Below are 18601 nucleotides of genomic sequence, written 5' to 3' on the forward strand. Positions count from 1 at the left end.
GCATCTTTTGGTACAGCTCTACATTTTAACACCAATATATAYTGTAAAAGAGTAGGTAATTAACACAATGTTAGAATGCAACATTAAAGGGCACAAATTTTCCTTCAAAACTCAGACTGTTAGTCACTTACTGCTGTAAAAGTCAGGTCTACAAGTTCTTCTGGGTGAAGAATAGTAGTATTATTAGTAGGCAGAGACTGTTTATAAAAAGGAAGCTTTTATTAATTTAAACTATGCAAGATAGAAGTGCTTTCAGACTTCTCTGCCAAGACATACAGATGAAACCCAGAGCACCTTTGACACTCTCCCCACCCTCAACACTAGACAATGCAAGCAGCGAGTTAACTTCAGAAATCATYCCTTCTGAAATAAAACACTCATTACAGCTATTAATACTAAATTACTGCCAAAGATTATAAACTARAAATTCTGCACTACAGAAAGTAATTCATTAGTTTCAATTTGCCAATTGGTCTCCATGGTTATGATCGCTCCGGGTTCATACATTGCTACCTTGCCAAGCAAGTAATATCTTCCTCAGAATACCCACAGCGCAGAGCAGTGACAACAGTCCCCYGCCAGAAGGAACGCACGCCATACTGCTCTGGGTGAAGGCCAAGCAACCTAAAGGCCCACTGGAGAACAGTAATGAACTCCCTCTTTGTTACAGACAGACTGCTTGACTGCATAAGGAGGGGCCCTTCCAGCTGCAAATTACCATCTAGCTCTGGAGAGCCAGAACAGGGCGCAGCCATGGCTCTCCCGACAGCCTAAGGCTGATGACATGTCTCTGCTGACTCACAGATAGAAGAGCTGTGCAGACAAAGCATAGTTGTCCTTTCTGTCAGCTGGAAGTCATTGAAAAAGAGCAGTTCTGGCTGCAAAAGATTTTAGTGCATTGCCACCATCTCTTCCAGTCAAAGTGCCCRGTAAATAAGGCACAAAACAGTAAACATTCATAATGGGATATGCACATAGACTCCAGAGCTCCTAAAAGAGATCACAACACCTCAATTGTTAGAATTGAGTATTTATTCCTTACAATGCCTGCTCAATGTTTCAAGTCTAACATCACACAACAACTTAGGGGATTTTTCAGCATGACCAGTCAGCCTGCATACGTAAGACAGCACAGCCACATACATCAGTGTCTTTGAGGATGAGTAAAGAGATTCCACAGCCAGAAACCCTCTAATGTAATCCTCTGGCACTAGGCAGGCTGCATACTTTTCCTAAAGTTAAGACACYCCTTCAGTCCTTTGAGGCAGGCTTGCCAAAGCTTACCATTCCCTGACCACTCCAACAGCAACTAAGTCTTCAGAGGCCAAGGTCCCAAGCAGTGCTTCTAAGCCTGATCTGGTTCGGAGCGCTGCCATTGGCAAAAAAGTTTAATCAAATTATGTCATAAAAACACTTTTGTGGTTAAGTCTGCCTGGGGAACTGCCTTCCTAAAGAGCAACCATCAGTAATTTTTGTTATTTTGCATCCTTGAGGCAAAATTACTGCAGGAACAACCTTACGATAACAAAATCAGACAAGTAAACACAAATTGCCTTTAACTGATGTTGTTAAAGTTTCCAGGTAGATTTCAGTGACCGGTTAATGAGCATTGTACACATCATCATGGAAAAGTTTTGCATCATTATAGCATAAAAAGTTCTATAATTCTGTGAACACAGCAGCTCTGAAGTGTAGTGATATCCTAATGAAGGGGAATCGGTTAACTACCTAAACAGACARCTTAGTCAGATATTATCCTAGATTACCAAATAGATCTCTTTTAGTAGTCCACAGAGAAGTAGAGAGAGRGTCCACAGAGAGCTGTACTTAAATATGATCCTCAAGAAGTCCATGTAAGCTAATGTAAAGACTGGAGGTAGCAAYTGAACTCTTCATGGACACGAAGCCTTAGACACTGGCTCCTCCAAGTTTAGACCTTCTAARCTCAGATTTTAAAGTTATTGAGGCTTTTTGTGTTAGATTTCATATGCATTCTTCACTGAGTATTCATAAAAATAATACTATACTATACCCAGTATAACTCATTTGTTTAGATTTACCCTCACCTTTACCTTTTGGTGTGTTCCACCTGTTSCTTTAGAGACAAGGATTTACTTTAAGACTTGGTCAATTAGGAACCAAGTGTTGCATCTCAGCTTGGCTTTCACAATAGCATACTTGCTAGCATAGCTGCCAGATGACTTTGTACCCAACCCCTTCTCATCCCGAGCTGCTAGGCAGTGTGAGATCTTGTACCCTCTCACACTACAGGTATGTTGTACTGAGTTTGCTTGCTGCTAACTTTGGGGATAAAATTCCTAAAGAGCAATTCTTAAGAAATACCTTAAATAGCAAAGACCACAGAGGAGTTTATTAAAAATGCACTCTCATTGGTCATGCAATAGAATAAACCATGCACATGTCACATTAATGACAGGTACAGCCTGTGTGGTATATATGAGTGAAGCTTAAAAATAAGGTGAACTTCCACAAGCATGGAAGGAACAGAGGCAGTGTTTATCATCTGTAGAGAAGTTCCTGTTGCTGCTCCAGTAACTCACTCGAGTGGCTTGTTCCTGTTCCAGTATCTCCTCCAACTCTGAATATAGGGATGCAGCTCTCTTGTTGCCACTGTGGTCAGATGAGTGTCTGGGGGGGGGGGGCTTTTCCTTTTCCCTTCTTTTTTCTTTGGAAAAATGGCATATTCTCAAAACATCATTGGAAGCTAAAGCACATGGATTCTGAGCACATTCAGGAGTATTTCAGGTGTGAAACGGCCCACTTGAAATGACCATGTTTCAAGGTATTGCATCCCTTCCTATTAGCACTGAAGCATAGTTTCCAGTTTAATTACATCCAAGAAAAATCCAGTTTGTCCATGCCACAGTGCAAAGCTCTTGGTCATCTACTCTTGGCATGCTTTGGTAGCTTCASAAAAGCACATCCACTGCAAAACAAAATGCAAAGAGACATCTAGGAGGCACAACTACCTGAGAACCGTTCTACACTGGATGGTGCTCATAACAAGCAACAGTGCAAGCCATTCAGGATACTATAGCTTGAAACCCTATGCCACCTTCCTTCCTCAAGCACACTAAGCTTTCACTGACATCACTTTCTGCAGGACTTACTAACTGTACTCACCCATACAGACCCCTGAAGGGAACTAGAGACAAAACCAAGACAGAAGGTGGTAGCCCCATCCATAAGGAGTGGTAGGACCATGTGCCCCAATTCAAGATCCTCACTCAACTCTGCAGAAACAAAGGTCCATAAAGGGGCCATTATCCATGTTGTTTCCGTATTTGTGTCATTCCTGGGCATAGTCTAGTTAAGAAATTAGATATACCTTATCTGTTGATATTTGACTATCTTCAGTCCTGGGCAGTATACACAGTGGATGAGTACAGAGCACTGTTTATTTAAGGCTGACTCCCTCGCTTCATGATTAAAGCGTGTGCACTAAAGCACTTCTGGGATTTGTACAAGGCAGTTCAGTCTCTGAATTAATACTGAGCAAAAGCATGCCCTAGGGTGACTTTCCCACTCASCTTTTCTCTTCTTACCCCTTCCTACACAGGTGTTGTAACTTTCATAGCCCTCTGGAGTTACTACTGCTATTTTCACCAGAGGTGTGGGTAGGAGATGACACCTGAATGGTTAAGAGCAGACTCAACAGGTTTGCCATGACTTAAGGAGCAGCTTTTACGGGTCACAAATATTGTCCCCACTAGCATCCCCAGCACTAGAACCTTGATCTTGTTACTGGACAAATAGTAGACACTGAAAATTAAATCAATTTAGACAGTTTCCGAAAGCTGCCTGTGCTTTTACTGGGCTCATTTTAGCTGAGTTTAAAAGAGGCAGAATGAACTCTTCCTAGATCTTGACATTTAAATGAGCCCAGCTTGGCAAGCCTCCATTTTGTCAGAGGAGAAGAGGTGACAAAACAAGCACTGGCAGTGAATTGTGTGCAGTGGCTACCTGCTGAAAGGAAGAGGCAAAAACATTGAATTGCTTTCCCAGTGAGGCATTACGGCCTTCCCCTGATCTGTGGATTGCACTCCTAGACATAGAGTGAAAGACTGCKAGTTCCAGAACTCTAGCTTTGACCTGACGAGGGCTTTTATCATGGAGACTATACTGAAAAAGTCCAGAGAGAACATAAGTAGCCAGTTGTTCCTCTTCATGAAGCTCTGTGCTTCATTCAGCAAGTTATAGAAATGCAAGGTTACCATTTTGGCAAAGGATATGGTACCCCCTTCTGGGTGCACTAAGGGTTCAGCCTATCCTGGGGGAGGCCTGCAGCACTTACACTGCAGGAAACRCCCAGCAGATGTGAGACCCAGAAAACACCCTCCTCTGCCTGGTGGCCTGTGCTGGAGGAAGACCTGCTAACCAAGTTAYATCACAGGCTCTGTGCTCCCAGTTGAATCAAAGTACTGTGCCTCCATACTGGGGCCAGCAGCTCTACAGCTAATTCTTTGTTATATAAAATGGTTTGTATGGTCACAAATCACATTTAATCATTCCATTACAATTCATTTTTTCCAAATTCTTTTCAGTCAGGAGAAGATAAAATGAACCTCCCAGTGAACTGAYAGTGTGCAGTTGTGAAAAATACATTTTACAGAAGCTTGTTTTCAGGCACCTCTATGTTAGCAATGCACCTGGTGAAATAATACTATGAACTGCATTTAATTTAAATCAATGTACCAAATTTCATCTGATAACCTATTATTATATGCATAGAAGGTTAATTCAGGGCTTTTCTACATACAGTCTTAGTGAACACAGCCTTTTTGGCAGGTGTTTCCGGTGCAGAAAGAAAACAGGTCTCTGTGGTTAAGCTGTTTAGTTTTCTACAGCTTACCCACCAATCAATGCAGAGTGCAAGTACTCAGCCACATTATCTGAGCCTGTGTGAAAAACTCCAGAATTAGGAGGATATTTTAACACCCCCCCCAACATTACTGCTTAATATTACACAGAAAAAGTAACTTTAAAAATACTTTAAAAGAAAAGAAAATTACTTTTTGCTTTTCTTCAGCAGTAGCTACAAAACCTGGGCTAAGGCAGTGGTCCTGTTGTTCTTCCTTCCAGCTTCCCAGGGAGAAACCTTCCAGCACTGCCTGGCACATTGTGCATATCAGAATCACTGAATTAGTTCATGTGAACTAACTTAAGTGAATGGAAGTGTTGTTACCTTCATTTTTTTTGACTGGGAAAACTGAGGCACACTGCAAATACAGGAATTTTATGGGAAAACAATGTATGGGAGGCACAAGTTGCTCTGCTCTGAATCTCACTTAAACCCTCTCTGAATTTCTGAGTGCTCAAAAGCAGCAATGTCCAATACACATCAAAGAAAGAGTCCCCAAGATCCCAGAAGCTTCTAGTTCTTTCTCCCATCCTCTCTTCCTCTGGTTTAATGCAGTATTACTCTGCTTTCAATACTGTAGGAGAAGTAACATTTGTCAACAACCCAAGGGTTTCATGTGCTTGCACCTTGCACAGCTGGCATGCCAGAGCCATGCGCAAGGCTGGAGTRCTACATTGATGGAAGCACATGCTTGCGTCCTCCAACATCAGCTCTTGCATCCAGAGGCCTCCTGCAGCCCCGTATCAGACTGCAGCTCTGCACTGAGAGTGCCCCTGGCCAGCACCCAGATCTTAGCTCTGCACCCCTAAACATCRGTGAATCCTGTCTTTGACAGCATCAGTGCACTGCCTCCAAAAAGAGCAGGGACAAAGCCTGCAAATCCAGAGCAGCAAACTGATGCAGTTGTTAAAAGTAACCTGGAGGAAGTGCAAAGGGATCATTAAATCACTTTGATTTAAAACAACTCTTCCCTCCTTGGGCCTCAGCCACTTACAAACTGAAATGAATGAAAGAGACCTGCCACTACCTTACCTGCCTTGGAGTTTCAGGCTCTGGTACAGCACTTTGCTGCAGCCCTGCTATCAGGTATTGCCTACCTCTGTATGGTGCACTCTGTTAACACGTACATTTTACCAGAAAGCTGGCATTGGTGGCTGAACTTCCAGAAAAAGCTTGATTCAAGGCTGCAGCATTTTCCAGCCGTGCTGGTCCCTTTTCCAGTTCACTGTAAACCCATGCAAGTGCTTGTGTTGGCACAGCACAGATGGGCATGCCTACCCATTTTAATTGGGATACTGGCATCTGAGTTGAAAATGCTACCCCATTCCACAGTGATCCTTTCTTTGTGCTGTTCTTCAGGACAGGTTCAACTCTGGTGTGCTGCAGGCACAGCCTTTGAGTCCATCTGAGACAAATAAAATTGCAGACAAGACTGCAGGCACACMGTTCGTGATTTCCCTTGATTTTCCTACTAAATGTGCTCAGAAGTGTTTGTTTTGACAGAGTATCTTCCTCACACCTCCCCTCACCCACACTCCTGAAACAAGGTTTTCCTCCATTGCATGGAGGTACGTGAAGAGCTGGGTACATGAAGAGATTTAATTGATAGTGTGAATTTACAGTGCGTCATTCCTTCCATGCTAACTACTCATGAGTGTACGCTCCTATCTAGCAAAATGCAAGGTAAAAAAGTGTAAATGACTTCACATTCATCACAAAGCAAGAGCATTCACCTAGGCATTAGAGGCACCTTAATCCAAAGTAATTTAATCAAGTATCCACAGTCTGAACTCCGCAAGAGGCATGACAAAGGAAGCCTCATGGAAACTGCTAACACAGACCAGAAAAGTCAGTATCCTACAAACAAATCTTTTTCACATATGCAATTAAAGGAGAAGCCAGCACCTYTGTCCCCTTGATCAAGCTGCACAGGAACTGAAGATTCCTGGAAAGGAATGAAGAGAAGGGAGCAACATATACTCAGGAATCTGGTTGTGGAGGATGTCCGTAGGATGCCCACTGGAAGAGAGGTGATCCCTGGGTTTTGGGCCCTCTGTCAGAAACAACCCTGAATGCAGGGCTCAGAGCCCACATCTCTTTGCAGGCAAGTGCTTTAATCTCTAGGTTACCTGGCCACACTCTGTGCCTTGTTTTCCATCTGTCCTTCACAGCTCCAGCAAAGGGAGAGAGGTGCTTCCTYCCCGCTGCTCGGCAGGTAGGCTGCCCCTACGGGGTGTAGGAGATGTGAGTTTGAGCAGCACAAGGAAAGAAAATGAAGCTGGCCCCTTTTCTGACAGCACGCTAACCAGCAGGCTGCCAGTTCCTAGCTGCTGCAATGAGGAGCAACGTGGCAGGCAGTGACACCAGAGCTGATAAACTTGGACAGACCACGTAGCCTGGGCACAGTGCCTGAAGTGCAAGGATGCCAGTGCAGGAACATACAGCTGCCCAGAGAGGAGCACCAGGGATAGTACTGGGGAAGGGACTTGGAAAGGAGGAACAAGGAGAGGGACTGCAGCTCAGCTTCCAAATGTGGGGATAGCCACACYGCGGGGCTAAGATCAAACACAGAAGCAGCAGCCTTCCCTGGGTGCTTTCATGTGATTCCCACTTAGCTGCTTGAAAGAGCCTAGRGGCACCTTCCTTCCGAAGAACGCTGAGGCCTGTAGGTGCTAAACAGGCAGAGTTTTCCCTGAAGCCCTTGCAAGACTCCTGAGGTAGGGTTTGCATCTGCCAGATCTATGCAGCTGCCTGTGGAGCTCGGTGGCTCCAGCAGACTGCTCTGATGCTCCATCCTCTGGGGCTTTTGACATTCCCCAGACGCCATACTGCCACCCATGCTCTGCTCCGGGACCAGACACCTGAAATTRAGGGGTGCTGGATGCTATTTCTTAGCACCTGTGCATCTGCTCCTGCCTCAAAGGGTAGATGCAGTCACTGAAAGCTGAGACTCATGGAATTGAGACTCAGGGAATTATAATGCACTTTTTCAAAATGATGGAGAAGACAATGCTCTATGCCACAAATGCACTTGCATATAACTTGGACAGCCTGCTCTAGATGAYCCTGCTTGAGCAGGGGAGTTGGACCAGATGATCTCCAAAGGCCGCTGCTAGCCCCAGTTCTTCTGTGATTCTGTGATAACAAGACACACCAATACTTGGGCCATCTGCCTATTCCCACTGAGCTTTATGTTGGCATTATTATACAGTGTACAATGTTGAAAGAGCTGCAGTAGCCAATGACTTTCAGCAGAATTATTTCTGCTGTGCACCATCAGAACAAGCAAGAGATTCCCCAGCTCACTAATGGTTACATTTCTGATGAAGTGACTCAGCCAGCAGATGCTGATGGTCAAACCAGAGTGTCAAAGAGGGCAAAAGAAATCAAGCAGAGAAACCCCACAGAAAAATAGACTTCTGAACTCTTGATTTCATTTTGCTGCTTCAAAAGTACCCGTCAAAATTGTCATCAGAAGATGAGATCAGTGGGGCAGTCACACTGCACTTCTGGCCTAATCCAGTCACTTAAAGTTGAAGAGTCTCTCTCTTCATTTCAGAGAGTTGGCACTCCCTGGCAAAGATAAAACGTTTACACGACCTTTAGTTAAATAATCYATCTCGCATCTGGAATGTCATATTCATTGTTCTGTGTGACAGGGCAGAAGAGATTGTGGCTACTTTTAAATAGGAGCTTGGTCAGGCTTGAGAGCTGTTTCTTGCTGGCAGATAAAAGGACCTCATAACTGAATTCTCATTAGTACAAGACTGAGTCTTTTCCAGAATAATCTAGTGATTTTATTTATTTGGTATTTGGTATAGTGGTATTTCTCCCTATCGTAGGTAGGAACTAGGCCAAGAACTCTCATCTTACCTTCAGGCTTGGAGTTACATGCTTGCAATCGATAAGCTTGCACTTCCTCCCTCTTCCCAAGCTAAGACCATGCCTCCTGGCAGATTCACAYGTGTAATGTGATCCACGCAAAATGTCTCACTCACCAACAAAATCTGGCAGATAAGTTCTCTGGGCCCTGCTTCAAAACTTCCATGTCAATTTAATTTATGTGAAGCAGGCAGGTTTTGTCACCTTTAGCCCAACGTCATCTCAACGATTTGCCACTAGCATTTATCTATGGACTCTGAAGGGAGATGACAWCTGCTGGGAATGCAGATGACAGACTTCTCAATGGGACTTTTTTTGTCTTGAAATCCCTGTTCAAGAAACACTTCAGGTGCAGTATTACCTAAGGGCTAGTGAATGTTAGGGGAAAAAATACTGCTTCCTTGTATGTGCATGAAGATATGCTATATCCTCTCTTGATAGGCCTGGAGACCACAGAACAGAGTATGTATCCAGAGCCAGTGAATATAATTTGTTAATTTTTAGTGTATCAGATGAAAATGCCAGAATTAATATAATTTGTAGGTAGCTGTGTATTGGAAAGGCACTGACACTCTTCATCATTAAAAGCATTTCTACTTGGGGCAGGWTTAGCTCAGTTGGTTAGAGCATGGTACTGCTAATGCCAAGGTTGTGGTTTCAGTCCCCATATGGGCTACACTGAGGGTTGGACTAGATGATCTCCAGAGGTCCCTTYCAACCTTACCATTCTATGATTTCTATGAACTCACAGTAATGACACACTGCTGTCCTCTGTAGATGTATGCCATATGGGGGAGGTGAGTTCATCAGATACTGAAGGAGGACTGGGCATCTGAAAGCTTCTCTGTCTTCTCTCACTATATCATTCCAACAAAAGATGGGAGCACTCCATAATCTTGCCAAGCATTTTTTACAACAAACATTGTCTGGAATACCAACAGCAGAGGCCTCCTTTCACTGGAGTCTCTGTAAACAGTTTCTCATGTGCATAGTGAATATTAAGAGAAAAAATRCTGTTTCCTTGTATCTGCATGAGGATATGCTATATCCTCTCTTGATAGGCCTGGAGACCACAAAACAGAGTACAGTGATAGGCCTTAGAGGATGAGACCTGGTCCTTTCTGTATGTTCTTCCTTTACTCAGCCATGAAGTGTATAAAAAGAGTAGATGAGAGGGTTTGATTCCTTCCTGAAGGTGCTAAAGACTGAATTATTATTTAACCTGCAGGCACAGCACCAGCAGCACCAGCTTCAGCTCTCTTTCCCCAGAACCTGAGGTAAAATTACGTAGTGTTTAGCCAGGTGGAAGGAATAGTGTTTGATTGTAATAATTCAGCCGGCATACACTTCTCTAATGAGACCACATCAAAAAGTGAAACTGCAGTCTCATGCGGTTCTTTGCAGTGTAGATGAGTCAGAGCCTTCTCTCTTTCCATGCTGCAGCTCACTAAGCCTGTGCCCTGTTTAAAAATTTCCATGCTCTGCTGGAGAGAATGCCACATTTATGCTGTGTGATCACATAAATATTCTCCAAAATGCAGTGAAAGATTTTAAGGTCTTAACCTTAAAGTGTAATTGATGAACAATATTTCATTTAAATTGTTAGATTTAACTCATGTCTGCTTTGGTGGAGAAACTCATATCTTAAATCCAAGTATAGACAAGTTTCACAGTCAGTCACAATGATCTCTAGATTCCCTCTTTGGATTTAATCTAACCAGCAAAGCTGATGCAGACCACTTTATAAGTGAGGATGGTTAAAGAGGGAGGGCTCTAGCCGTCACATTAGCATCAGGCCGCGCATTCACACTGCACAACCCTCTCCCTCACCAGCAGCCATCCCTATCTTAATAAATTGTAAGTCTGACAACTTAGTCTCAGTTGCCTTTATATCCTATTCTATGGGAAACCTCTGAAATGGTTGCAATGAGATTAAATGCCACAGATACACAGGGCAGAATAAGCCTTAGTTAATGCAGAAGTTTAACTTCAGTCAACTATCTCTGTACCTTTGTCTTTAATTCCTTTGAGCATTATTTGATTCTAATCAAATATTGATGATCTTATATCTATGCTGCTTTGTTGCACAGTGTCATTCATAGCAGTTACTAGTTTTGCCTCTGTTGCGATAGGTGACAAAAACACCTTTAAAGTGCAATTAACTTCAGAAAGAAGCAATAGCTGTGACAAGTGCCTCCATCCCTCTCAGTGGAATAGTAATATAAAAGGTTTAATACAAGTAGAAGTCTGTTTTGTTATATCCACCCCCAGTTTCAACAACAGCATCCAYATCATGTGCCTATCTAGCTGAATACACTGAGAGGATTTTCCCTAAGGATTAGATTTATCACAGGAATAAGGCGATCATTYTATTAACTTGAATTTGTAGGAAAACTCATATTACGTGGTTGRTGTTTGCTTGTCTCTCTCTTCTCCAGTAACTTGTTAATTTATTGTCAGAAATACAGCTAAATTYGGTGGATAAGCAAAATCCTTAGGATACTCAATTCTTTAAAATTTCATGAAAATATACAAACAAGTTAAGGGAAAATCTTGCAATTTRAGCTGAATTCATCCAACTTTGAGACATAAAGTCATAGGAAAGGAGGCTTCACTRGTTCTGCTGCTGCATACAAACACTGCAAAGGTAATAGGTGAGGCAAGACTCACCAGACCAACATCATAAAGGACACAGGAGGATGTCAAAAGCTGTGCTAATTGTTGTCCAAGGATAAATAGAGAAGGGTGGAATTAATCTCCCCTATCTTCAGATGTCACAGTATGGACACCTACGACTGAGTTAGTTGTCTAGACTCCTTTTACAGTAATAGGGAGAAGTATTGCTTTGCTGGGGCACAGTTCGCCTCACCAAAGTCTGGAATAGACTAAATGAATCATATGTCAGAAGTACCTTTTTATCTCTGCTATGTTTCTGTCCGCTTGCTTTCTGAGAGAGGAGGAGGCAGGCCTGCCAGCTCACTGAGAAGCAGACCCATACCCACGCCTTGCARAGAAGCTATATTGCGTTTCACATCTGCAAATGGCTGGCACAAATAGAGTCTGTGAGCATTTGCTTGCAAGGCAAGGAGAGAAGAATAGTGTGTGATCATGYTACCTTCTTTCATCTCCACTCAACTCTGTGAATGCTCTTTTCCTGACAGTTCTTCTAAAGTGCTATGCAAGTGGGCACATGGATCTCAAACACTTTGAAATACCAGCTGTTGGACCAGAAGCTATGCTCTAAGCTATGCTCAGAATAGTTACGTTGTTCCAAAAGCAAACCCACCAATATGTACAATTCATATCCCAAGAGAGCCACATGTCATCATGAGTCACCCAGTTTCTCTAGCATCTGGCCACCGGTGTGCAATACTTTGCAGCAGAGCTCCAGTCCCACACCAAATGCTGATGCTTTCTGCATCACTTCATCTAGTCAGGAGATGATTTTTGCTCTGATCACTCGACTGGCAAATAAGATTGTTTGTGCAAACTGCTGCATGCTTGGCAGGCTACTCCCTGGCAGTCTGCAGCAAACCTGGGCAGGATCAGTGCCAGAGCTTCAGTCTCAGCACTGTAAAAAGCTCCCAAGTCAGTTAGCAAACTTGTTTAGGATGAGGCTGTATTTTGGAAACCTTTTGTTTAGCAGCTTCATATTCAGGCCACCAAATCTTAGCTTTCCCTTTCAATTTTTGATGATTGTAGTAACTGTGCAGATTCCAAAACATGAAGGAAAAATCAGCCCCAGGTTTCAGTGTCRCAAACACTACTGCACCCTGGCTGCTACCGCTTGGTGTCACTGGATGTCACAGTTCTGCTGCTGTGCTGAAGCCTCACCCCACTTGGAGCATTCACAGATGCTCCATCCTCACACCCTGGTCCCATATCCCCAGCCTCCAACCCCTGMAAAACAGCCTACTCGGCTCCTACCTGAGGTCAGACTTCTTCCCGTGTGCTCACAGCCAGGCTCCTTTCCCTGGGAACTCACCCCATTCAGCCGATGCACAGCCTCTCCGTCCAGGCTGAGGAAGCAACCCTCACCTCACCTTTGCCCTGTGCCCGGCACACCACAGTCCCCTCAGCCAGGGCACATGCTCCAACTCTAGGAACCAGGRCTGGGAGAGGAGTAGGCCACTGGGAAGGTGAGCATGTGGCAAGGTGGAGGTGTTACACCTGGAACAATACAGATGTATAGGAAATATACTTTTTTATGAGCTTAYATTATACTTTGCCTTTAACTCTCCTTCTAGGGAAGGACTGGGCTCCAAAAGGTCTTGACCACCTTTCCGTGCTTTCATGGCTGGGAAGAGGCTGACCTAGCAGGAGAGTCTTGTTTTAACCACCAAATGCAAGTCTTCCTTCAAATTGCATGTTCATCAATTAATTCCTAGTTTGGGGTGTCATGTTTTCTGCTCTGCTTCTAGGAGAAGGATCAGAATAATCTACTTTCAAATGCCTRTATACTTGCTTGTGCTACAAACCACACAGGGTGTAACAACTTTTAAAAATAGGAGTGAGAAGTTCAGGAAAAGCTCTATTCAGCCAGATTGTCTCTTCTGCAATTTCTTCAGTTCTCAGTAACATTTTTCACTTTTTTCAGCCTCAGTTATTTCCTTTCACTACACTTTAACTCCTACCATTCTGCTTAACAGCAGCCCACCTCTCTCTCCTCCTTTCCCTCCTACCTTCTTTCAAGACCTTCTTTAGAGCAAACCACATCCTTATGTTCATCTCATTGTTAGAGCCTCTGTCAGTGCTGCTCTTACAGCTCTTTACTACTTTTTGATCAAGTGGTCTAGCACAGCTCTGAACCTAAACAGCTTTTCAGATGTTCATGTCTGCAGGTGTTCAGACTATTTCAGTAAGCCATATTTGATAGGTGTTTGAACCAAGTTCTCATTAACTGCACAGTATACACCTGTAAAAATATTACACTAAACAAACATTTCAGACATAAATAGACATTTCAGAGAAAGGAAAAAAGTGGTTCTATTTCTAAATCTTTTTACTGTGGATTTTATTGTGTTTATTAGTGCTGAATTTGTACATTGTTGGATCATTCAGTGATTAACTTACACTTGAGCTACTGAGGCACAAGTACGTAACTGAATGTTCTTTGCACCATTGACCACATTTGCACTTACCTGCACAGAGCACGGAACAGTGATCACAAAGCCCAGCTGTTGCCAGCTATGACAGCTTGCATCATCCCCATCCCTCTGCTTGCCAATATTTTTCATTCCGTGACATAAACCCACTTTGCACTGTGGAAATGTTTTTTGGACATTTGCATTAGGGAAGTTGTCTTGCTCATTCCAAGCAGCATCTCTGTCACAGTCATTTAAGTGATTTTGCAATTTGATCAACACTTGCTACATCAAGGGAAAGCTGGGGCTAGTTAAGCTGGGGCCACAATCAGGGGGAGGCACAACATGCAGATCTGCTTCTCAACACTGGTGGCTTGCTCCATGTATGGGCTCAGCCTGAGAAAGGAAAATGGTTGTGCAAAAGTTATATTGCAAATGTGGGAAGACCAACAGGAGAGGACTTAGGAATGAGCAATATGGAAATCTGCTGTGCTGTGCTGTCCAGATGGGGAGCAACTAGAGATCCCTCTCTTGACATCTGGCAGCAGGCAACCCCTGATTCCTTTCACTGTGTTGCCAGTGAGTTTGAGCCTGGAAATGTGGTCACCACCGCAAGAGGTGACATCTGCCATTGCTGCAGGTCTTGACCCACACAACCTCTGGTTGCAGAGGAACTCACAGGRGATTTTGTCAACGAGATGCATACTTCTATGGGCTAGCTCCTTTGGTCAAGCTGAGTTCTTCATGAGGAAGCAGAAATACGACTGCATTGTCAAATACCCTGGATGCTTTACACCACTGTTTGGTCTGATGAGGCATGTGACAGCTTTATTTTCCACTTCTCCAGCTTCATTGTCGTTGAACAGGCGTGGTCCTGGCACCTGATCCCCAGTACACGGAGCAAAAAGGAGTCCCTATGCCACTCTCCTACATGGCAATTCTACCCATCTAGCTGATGTTTTGAAGCTGTTACTAGATCACTTTAATTACTGCTATATGGCCAAAGAATGTATTTTTATATGTAAGAATTATAGACAGAAAACTTTCCTTTTCATACTTTAGTCTGACCCTGCCTGAGTTTGATTTTGTTTCCTGTTTGCCTGCTGCGTCCTGCACAGTATTTGTGAGATCAGAGAGGAGCAGACTTCCGCCCATCATGGTCACTGCCTGCACCAGCTGTGGCTCATTTGCTCATGCCCCCCTTGGGATTACCACATCATGAAAGATGGTTGTTTTATGCCAATTCCATAACAGCTGCTTGCTGTCATGCMATGCTGTGCACACACTGGAAGCTCACAACAAATTTGTTCTTGTTTTTTGCAACTTGTTCCTGGTTGTTGTCTTATCTTGGCAAGCCTCTCCCACAAATTCTGTTGTTCCAACAGCCTTCAGTGTCTTACAGTCTAGTCCTGCAGCCTATTGCACCCCAGGCCCTTCTCAAAGCAGGATGTGCTTTGTGGGTTTCTGTGTTGCAGACCCAGAGCTTGGAATTTCTTCAGCATGATGTGTAGAATGGCCTAGAAGTAATGACCTCACTGAAGCAGGTGCAAACAAGTAGTGCRATAAACCAGCCAAACCAACCATAAACTTGTATAGCCAAGAAAGGGCCGGGTGTGAAGGTTGGTGAGCCAGCTCAGGGAAATCTAGCTAAACTGCTGCAGAAGAAAGGGAACTGGCATGAAGTAACATGCAGGAAGTCTGTCAGGACAAAGGTAATCCCCAAATTTCTGGAACCATTTTCACTGTGAGTTTATGTCAAAGTGGAGTTTAAAGAGTGCTTCACATCAGGGATTGCAACATTTATAATCCAGCATGAGGGACCCTAGATCCAGACTGACCATCTCATGAAATCAAAAGGTAACTGAGCTGCACTGTTGAATGCTCTTACATTGCTGCAAAACACATGGCCTCTGGAGAAGCAAAGAAGCACACGGAAAATGTACTCCAGACTTAGCCAGTTAYGTAATGCTGTGCAGCCAGGGCCTTAGGCACTCAAGCTGGCGCTGCAGAGCACACAGTCTGAGCTCACTGAACCTTTTTCTTAGTGTCCCCTCCACACAGTCACGCAGTTTCCACTTCTGGGACTGGTGGCATTAGCTCAGGCTTCTCTGTACCATACCAATATCTGCTTCTTTGTACCAATACCTACCGCAGATATTCCCCCCAAAAGCCGATCTCTGACATCTTCCATCCTCGCCAAACACAGGGATAGTATGAGTTAGACTCAGCCAGGTCTTCACAGAGAAGCCCACAGTTCTGCAGATAGTGCCAAGACTCTGTGGTCTCTGAGATCCTCCACGGTGCCATGTGGGCCTGTAAGCAGCACTCCAGATACTGACATTGACCTTGTCTTTTGTTTCGATAATGTTATATCCTATAGCTTAATTTTTTCAATCTGCTGCCTTTTGAGACCTTTCTAACAAAATGGCCGATTCATCATGTCCTTCCCTTTGGGCTTCAGAGAGTGTCATTCATTTTTCTGTACTATGTACCTGCCAGGGCAACACCAGCTTGTGACTACACTTAAGAATTGCCATTGTTTGTGACCACGGTTTTCCATCAGACAAGCACAGCATCAACTTCACAAAACAGGAGTAGCTTTGGAAACCCCAGATCCTGTCAAAGGCTTTTTCTTTCCAATTTATTTATATATCTGCAAGTCCCTGAGAGCCTGACACAGCTTTTCTTCCACAGCATAGGGATTTAAGAGTTACATGAGTATCTCTAGCATCATCATTGCTTACATAATGAATGTAATTTCCATTCACATTCATGCTGACTGTCTGTTCATCTCCTGCTGCAACTTTGTCCATTGCTCTTATGAAGAACATCTCTGAGCTCTGAGGCTTTTTTTTTTATCTTCTCTTCTTCCTATGCTGGGTATGTTCTGCTGGTGCTTGCAGACTGCTATGAAATGATGTGGTCCATTGCTTTTTCTACACTTCATTCCACATGTTTGGCACACTCTTAGTTTCTGTTAATCACAGCATACACAGCTCTGCAGGCTAATTTTGTGAAATTAAAAGCAGACTTTTTCATGCTATCCTGCCTCAGGTTTCTGTTTTCCCAATGTTTCATTCTTCCATCATACCCACAGCATCAGATACCTACCCTGCAGCCATCTAAGTTCCTCTGCCTGGTGAATGCTCTGTTAATTCTGGGTACTTCAGTGGTGTCCCTGAGTGATTTGTCCCAAATCCCGAAGAGAAACTGGTCTTTTTTCAGGGACCCAGTTAACCCCTTYTGCATTAGATCTTTCTTGAACTTATCTCTGTTCTCATATTCTATTTGTACTCTCTACTCGAAGCCGTATCACTCATATGTTTTATAAGGAATACAGTGATACTTTTCTCTGTTGTGCAGTTTCATGGGTAGTTAACTCCACCAGAGTCAGCTAGCTCCCACTGCAAAGATGAGGTCCATCAGAATTAGCTATTCTAAGGCGAAAAGCAACTCTCCTGCTAATCTCCTTTTGCTAGGGAAAAAGCTTTCATTTGTAAATTAGAAGTTTAATTCTGATATCTTCAGCAGTGGAAGTCAAAAGCACATGTCAGCTATGAAAGGAGAGGAATTTTGTGGGTAAAGGTATCTTATTTTCTTTAAATGCCTCAGGATAGCCAGGGGAAAATAACAAAGCCATATCCCTACACACTACAGAACAAAAGACTTGAGGATGTTCCAGAGCAAGAGCAGTACATTCTTTTTCTTAGCAGCCAGAGTCGTTTGAAAAGTTGTGAAAGACCTGGAGTAGTCAGAAACTCCTCTCCCTGAGTTAATCTCCTTGAGTTGTGTCTTGTAATGCATATAGAAGCTGAGACTTCATATCCGTATCTCTAGCAGTTCCTAACACAGAAGAAAACTTTTCCCATTATTGTGGAACAATTTCAAGAAATACTGGTTATTTCTCCTCTACTTTTATCATGGAAGGGTGAAATTCTAAGCGAGAAAAAGTCATACTAAGTCACCTTGTGGCTACTCTCCCCACTCTTACTAAACCTAAATTCTCGTTCAGGTTATGTTCAATCCTTTCTGTTCACTCAGAAAAGAAAACTGAAACATTTTCAAAGTGATGAAATTTCAGTGAGAGCTGCCAGCTGGGGGCTAAGTCCTTGCCATAAGAATGTCCCCACTCTACAGATCAAGGTTGATCTAGTACAGAGACCTATTTTCAGCAGTAGCCACTGTAGGGAATGTAAGAGAGTGCTCCAAAAACAGGGTTTAGAGGGCAATATAGGGTGATCTTCCCTCTGTTAAACCCTCTTGGCAGTCAGCAGAACTTCCTCAGGCGGAATTTGCCTTCTAAACATGTCACTGATAGATGAGATGTTAGCTCAACCCATTACCTATGTTTTACACAATTCAGACGAACATTATGTTGATAGATGTGATTACAATCTGTAAAAATAGTAAAGGAATTCCTGCATCATGTATGTTCTCCCTTCTCCTTGTTTTCCTTGTGCTTACTTACACCCTATGCCTGCAATTAATTGAAACACTAAAGAGCTCTAATCCTATAAAGCTGTACTACAAATCCATTCAGAGCAAACTCCACAGATCTAACTTACCATCAGAAATGTTTCTCAGAAGGGGAACTAGGGACCATCAAACTAAAAAAAAAAATATGTATAACTACCAAGATCTTGCATGATAGATCTGAAAGTACATTAAGAAAAGGTTGGTAACATCTTCCTATTTCACATACAGGGCAAGTGGAGAAGGGACTTGCCTAGTGTCACCCAATCAGTCAGCAGCA

The 18601-nt window shown here is 43.3% G+C and overlaps 1 pseudogene; it reads right to left on the bottom strand.

Moving 5' to 3' along the window:
- Positions 1 to 509: 509 nt before the first annotated feature.
- LOC146585530 (uncharacterized) lies at positions 510 to 6154 on the bottom strand (annotated as a pseudogene).
- Positions 6155 to 18601: the final 12447 nt, after the last annotated feature.

The sequence above is a fragment of the Rhea americana genome, unplaced genomic scaffold, assembly GCF_003343005.1.
Source record: "Rhea americana isolate MKP2758 unplaced genomic scaffold, rheAme1 scaffold_8, whole genome shotgun sequence".
NCBI lineage: Eukaryota > Metazoa > Chordata > Aves > Rheiformes > Rheidae > Rhea > Rhea americana.